Genomic DNA, 7,378 nt, shown 5'->3' on the forward strand with positions numbered 1-7,378 from the left:
TTAGTCGCTTAAGGTTTTACAATTTTTTTTCAATTTTTTTTTTTTTCTTTGAGGATCCTCAATGCAGGTTTAAATTGACCTTTCAACAAATTACTAGCCTGTTTTATTGCCATGGATCAACGCTAGAACTGCTTTTTAGTCAATTTATCCTACCAGTCACACACTCAATCACACTAACTCCAGCGCTTTTTTAGGCCTCATGGCTCGGACAAACCAAAGCCGTATCTCATAGCTCGGATAAACCAAAGCCGAATCTCATAGCTCGGACAAACCAAAGCCGAATCTCATAGCTCGGACAAACCAAAGCCGAATCTCATAGCTCGGACAAACCAAAGCCGAATCTCATAGCTCGGACAAACCAAAGCCGAATCTCATAGCCCGGACAAACCAAAGCCGTATCTTTAGCGCTTTAACTTACTTGTCCCCTGGTTCGTTGCACCGCCGGATCCCGTCAATCCACCTCTGTCAGACGAAGGCAGACCTAAGATGCTGGCCCAGCGAAGAATTCTCTTCCCAGGACTTTCTTTTCCAGGTCCTCCTAATGGACGCTGGCTTGTCGACAATGCAGCACGTCCTCCTTCGCCGGTCAGATGGTGGGTATGAGGATCCCGGGTTTCGGCACCAAAATGTTAGAGATTTGCTCACTCCAACTTATTTTGCAAGAACCAAACAGAAGACAAGCAAGTTCTTTTAGACACCTGCAGGTGGAGAGTCCATTCGTCGCTGTCTGAACAGCGATTATCGAATGAAGTCTGAAAGGTCTCCTTCCTGCAAGGGCATATTTATTAGGAGGAACAGAGTGGGGGTATGAGTGGGCTGAATAGAAAGCCCTTGTCCTCTAGTCTAAACATCTCAGGGGATGTTTTACGATCTTGTGATAAGGAGGACAAGGTAAGGTATTTATTACCTGTTGCATTCCAACATAATCCTATGATAAAGATAACCTGGAAAACCCTAACACGTGTGAATATTGGTCCAGGCGAAATGTTAATGTTTAATTTCATTCCTTTAGGTTCCACGGTGTTTGTTGGCTGCAAGTTTTCCACTGCAAGAAGAGGCTCGTATCATTGACCAGGAGCGAGCTACAACGGTGAGTAGCCATAACATTTATGTTAAACACTTCCTATTTCATGTCTAACAGTACTTGATTTAACAAATAACCATAAATAAATACAGTGTGGGCACTGAAGTTAACATATGTGATTATACTGCCTAATCTGTCACCGAGTATATTGTTGCAAAGTAATATAAGATCCAAAGTTGTAATTCAGAATAGTTTTCAAAAGAAGGCCATTAGAATTATATACAAGTCTGATTACCCTGAACATAACAACAAGCTATTAATTAAATCACAAATTCTTCAATTCAAAGATTTGGTAGATTATCAGAATAATAATGTCTAACAGTAATTGATTTAACACATCACGATAAGTAGATTGAGTGTGGGCACTCTCAAGTTAACATATGTGATTATACTGCCTAATCTGTTACAGAGTATGTTGTTGCCAAGTAATGTAGAATAGATCCAAAGTAGTAATCCAGAATAGTTTTGAAAAGGCCATTAGAATAATAAACAAATCTGATTACCTTGAACATAATAGTTAAGTGTTGAATATGTCCTATGAAGTCAAAATTTGGCACCATCATGTGGTGAAATTTGGAATTGCATCACATCCAATTTTGCCTGGGAACAAACAGATTAAATAAATCTTAGACTTAAATAAGCCACTCCTTCTCAAACAAGTAAACTCTGCCCATTTTGCGCAGTAGATGTTCTGTTAATATCTAGTATTTATACAAAGTCATAATTTAAATTGCTTTTAACCTTCATTCATCGCTTCAACCAACATTACTCTCTCTTATTACCAACTTGTATCGATTTAACTGAGCGTTTAATACTTCCTATCAGGTCTCAAGTCAAGATTTGGCAAAATACAATTTCAGCAAATCCAATTTTGCCAGGCAACAAAAAGAGATTAAATAAACTAAATAAGTCTTCTTCCCATTAAATAAATCAGAAAAGTCTGTCTTGCAACCAGTCCTCTTCAAACAAGTAAAGTCTGCCCGTTTTGTGCCGTAGATTTTGTGTCTATGCCTAGTATTTATACAAAATCATAATTTAAACGACTTCATTCCTTCATTCACTTTGGAAATTTGGAATTGCAGCAAATCGAATTTTGCCAGGGAACAAAAATAGATCAATTAAACTAAATAAGTCTTCTTCCCATTAAATAAATTAAAAAAGTCTGTCTTGTAACCAGTCCTTTTCAAACAAGTAAAGTCTGCCCATTTTGTGCCGTAGATTTTGTGTTTATGCCTAGTATTTATACAAAATCATAATTTAAAGGATTTCATTCCTTCATTCACTTTGGAAATTTGGAATTGCAGCACATCAAATTTTGCCTGGGAAGAAAAGTAGATTAAATAAATTTAATAAGTCTTACTACTTCCCAATAAATAAATTAAATACGTCTTACTTGTTCCCACTCCTTTTCAAAAAAGTAGTTTAAAACGAGGGCCCTTCACTCAACCTTTAACCTCAACACCGCACGTCACATTGTGTTGTATCTGTGAATGTTGGTTGTGGCCAAATGATAGTTTTCTTTCATTCGTTTAGGTTCCACGGTGTTTGTTGGCTATATGTTTTCCACTGTCAGAAGGATGAAAATACAAAGTACAACGCTTGGACGTGGGCGACGACGTCACCGGTGAGTCCTTCCTTCCTATTTATTTACCTTCTATGTGCTAGAGGCTAAGTGTTAGAAGCTAAGTGTTAGAGGCAACACAATACGAACAACACAACACAATACGAACAACTCAACACAATATGAACAACTCAACAAAATATGAACAACACAACAAAATACGAACAACACAACACAATACCAACAACACAATACAAACAACACAACACATTACGAACAACACAACACAATACGAACAACACAACGATACCGCACTGAACAACACGATACCGCACTGAACAACACGATACCGCACTGAACAACACGATACCGCACTGAACAACACGATACCGGACTGAACAACACGATGCCGCACTGAACAACACGATACCGCACTGAACAACACGATACCGCACTGAACAACACCATGCCGCACTGAACAACACCATGCCGCACCGAACAACACCATGCCGCACTGAACAACACCATGCCGCACTGAACAACACCATGCCACACTGAACAACACCATGCCGCACTGAACAGCACCATGCCGCACTGAACAACACCATGCCGCACTGAACAACACCATGCCGCACTGAACAACACCATGCCGCACTGAACAACACCATCCCGCACTGAACAACACCATGCAGCACTGAACAACACCATGCAGCAGTGAACAACATTATACCGCACTGAACAACATTATGCCGCACTGAACAACATTATGCCGCACTGAAAAACACCATGCCGCACTGAACAACATTATGCCGCACTGAACAACATTATGCCGCACTGAACACCATGCCGCACTGAACAACACCATCCCACACTGAACAACACCATGCCGCACTGAACAACACCATGCCGCACTGAACAACACCATGCCGCACTGAACAACACCATGCCGCACTGAACAACACCATGCCGCACTGAACAACACCATGCCGCACTGAACAACACCATCCCGCACTGAACAACATTATGCCGCACTGAACAACATTATGCCGCACTGAACAACATTATGCCGCACTGAACAACATTATGCCGCACTGAACAACATTATGCCGCACTAAACAACATTATGCCGCACTGAAAAACACCATGCCGCACTGAACAACACCATGCCGCACTGAACAACACCATGCCGCACTGAACAACACCATGCCGCACTGAACAACACCATGCCGCACTGAACAACACCATGCCGCACTGAACACCACCATGCCGCACTGAACAGCACCATGCCGCACTGAACAACACCATGCCGCACTGAACAACACCATGCCGCACTGAACAACACCATGCCGCACTGAACAACACCATGCCCCACTGAACAACATTACGCCGCACTGAACAAAACCATGCCGCACTTAACAACACCATGCCGCACTGAACAACACCATGCCGCACTGAACAACACCATTCCGCACTGAACAACACCATGCTGCACTGAACAACACGACGCCGCACTGAACAACACCATGCCGCACTGAACAACACCATGCCGCACTGAACAACACCATGCCGCACTGAACAACACCATGCCAAACTGAACAACACCATCCCGCACTGAACAACACCATCCCGCACTGAACAACACCATCCCGCACTGAACAACACCATCCCGCACTGAACAACACCATGCCGCACTGAACAACACCATGCCGCACTGAACTACACCATGCCGCAATGAACTACACCATGCCGCACTGAACAACACCATGCCGCACTGAACAACACAATGCCGCACTGAACAACACCATGCCGCACTGAACAACACCATGCCGCACTGAACAACACCATGCCGCACTGAACAACACCATGCCGCACTGAACAACACCATCCCGCACTGAACAACACCATGCCGCACTGAACAACATTATGCCCCACTGAACAACAATATACCGCACTGAACAACATTATGCCGCACTGAACAACATTATGCCGCACTGGACAACACCATGCCGCACTGAACAACATTATGCCGCACTGAACAACATTATGCCGCACCGAACACCATGCCGCACTGAACAACACCATCCCGCACTGAACAACACCATGCCGCACTGAACAACACCATGCCGCACTGAACAACACCATGCCGCACTGAACAACACCATGCCGCACTGAACAACACCATGCCGCACTGAACAACACCATGCCGCACTGAACAACACCATCCCACACTAAACAACACCATGCCGCACTGAACAACATTATGCCGCACTGAACAACATTATGCCGCACTGAACAACATTATGCCGCACTGAACAACATCATGTCGCACTGAACAACACCATGCCGCACTGAACAACACCATGCCGCACTGAACAACACCATCCCGCACTGTACAACACCATGCCGCACTGAACTACACCATGCCGCACTGAACAACACCATGCCGCACTGAACTACACCATGCCGCACTGAACAACACCATGCCGCACTGAACAACACCATGCCGCACTGAACAACACCATGCCGCACTGAACAACACCATGCCGCACTGAACAACACCATGCCGCACTGAACAACACCATGCCGCACTGAACAACATTATGCCGCACTGAACAACATTATGCCGCACTGAACAACATTATGCCGCACTGAACAACATCATGTCGCACTGAACAACACCATGCCGCACTGAACAACACCATGCCGCACTGAACAACACCATGCCGCACTGAACAACACCATCCCGCACTGACCAACACCATGCCGCACTGAACAACATTATGCCCCACTGAACAACATTATGCCGCACTGAACAACACCATGCCGCACTGAACAACACCATGCCGCACTGAACAACACCATCCCGCACTGAACAACACCATGCCGCACTGAACAACACCATGCCGCACTGAACAACACCATGCCGCACTGAACAACACCATGCCGCACTGAACAACACCATGCCGCACTGAACAACACCATCCCGCACTGAACAACATTATGCCGCACTGAACAACATTATGCCGCACTGAACAACATTATGCCGCACTGAACAACATTATGCCGCACTGAACAACATCATGTCGCACTGAACAACACCATGCCGCACTGAACAACACCATGCCCCACTGAACAACATTACGCCGCACTGAACAATATTATGCTGCACTGAACAACACCATGCCGCACTGAACAACACCATGCCGCACTGAACAACACCATGCCGCACTGAACAACACCATCCCGCACTGAACAACACCATGCCGCACTGAACAACACCATGCCGCACTGAACAACACCATGCCGCACTTAACAACACCATGCCGCACTGAACAACACCATGCCGCACTGAACAACAACATGCCGCACTGAACAACAACATGCCGCACTGAACAACAACATGCCGCACTGAACAACACGACGCCGCACTGAACAACACTACGCCGCACAGAACAACACGACGCCGCACAGAATAACACAATACCGCACAGAACAACACCATGCCGCACAAACAGTTTTAGATAATATTACGTCGCAGTCATGTGACGCGGACATGACGTCAATAGGCGGAACTCATGGCAAAATTATAATCCGTGGGCGTGGCTTGCAACAGGAAGTAGGAAAGCGGCAATGCTGGCAAACAAGACACAGCGGTTAGTAACACGACGACTAACAAGACAAATATTTTTGTTTTCAGCTTGCAACTTGACCGTCTAGAGTGTACAAGGTAATTACAACTCATTGTTTTGAAAAATATGTTTTTTTTGTTGGCCTGAAAAGCGAGGCAGTGTGGCATTTGGGAGGAACGTCGAACTCGGCGTCTGCTTCCAGCCACAGACGCCAAATTTCGACGATTATTTCGACTGGTCAACGTTTGTAAATTATTGCGTTGATTAAAAACTTTATTTAACTCTACTCTTAACTTTGCCGTTTCAGATATGCGGGTATTACACCGCGGAAATGACGTCAATAGGCTGAACTCTCGCCAAAATTCAAATCTGTGGGCGCAATGGCCTTGAGCGAGACAACGGATACAAACACGACGATTATCAACAGAAATATCTTTATTTTCTGCTTGCAAGTGGACCGTCTAGAGCGTACACGGTAAGTACAACTCATTGTGTTTAAAAGATTTACGTTTGTGTAGTTTGCGTTGCGTTGTATCTGTGAATGTTGGTTGAGGCTAAATGTTAATGTTTAATTTCCTTCCTTTAGGTTCCACGGTGTTTGTTGGCTGTATGTTTTCCACTGCAAGAAGAGGCTCGTATCATTGACCAGCAGGAGCTACAATGGTGAGTACCCCTTTCGTCGTCCATTTATGTTAAACACTTCCTATTTCATGTCTAACAGTACTCGATTTAACAAATAACCATAAATAAATACAGTGTGGGCAGTCAAGTTAACATATGTGATTATCCTGCCTAATATGTTTATCACAAATATGTCACTAATATGTTTATTTGTTTATCACAACACCTTTGGACCTTCAGCAATCGATTATTTCCCTTCATCTACATAGAGACAGAACGATGGTGTCTTAAACATCTCATTCATTTCACCAAATAACTTCACGCAGGTGGATAACGGCCGTCTCGGTCACGCTATGTTGCGTGATGCAGTTTTGAAGAACCAAATGCATTTATTCAATGAATAAGTCAAGCTAGATCTATGTTTATGATGTTGTACGTTACGGTACCGATTGAAGTTGAGTCCGAAGCCAGTGGAAAACAGCG

This window comes from Syngnathus scovelli, chromosome 10, assembly GCF_024217435.2.
Source record: "Syngnathus scovelli strain Florida chromosome 10, RoL_Ssco_1.2, whole genome shotgun sequence".
NCBI lineage: Eukaryota > Metazoa > Chordata > Actinopteri > Syngnathiformes > Syngnathidae > Syngnathus > Syngnathus scovelli.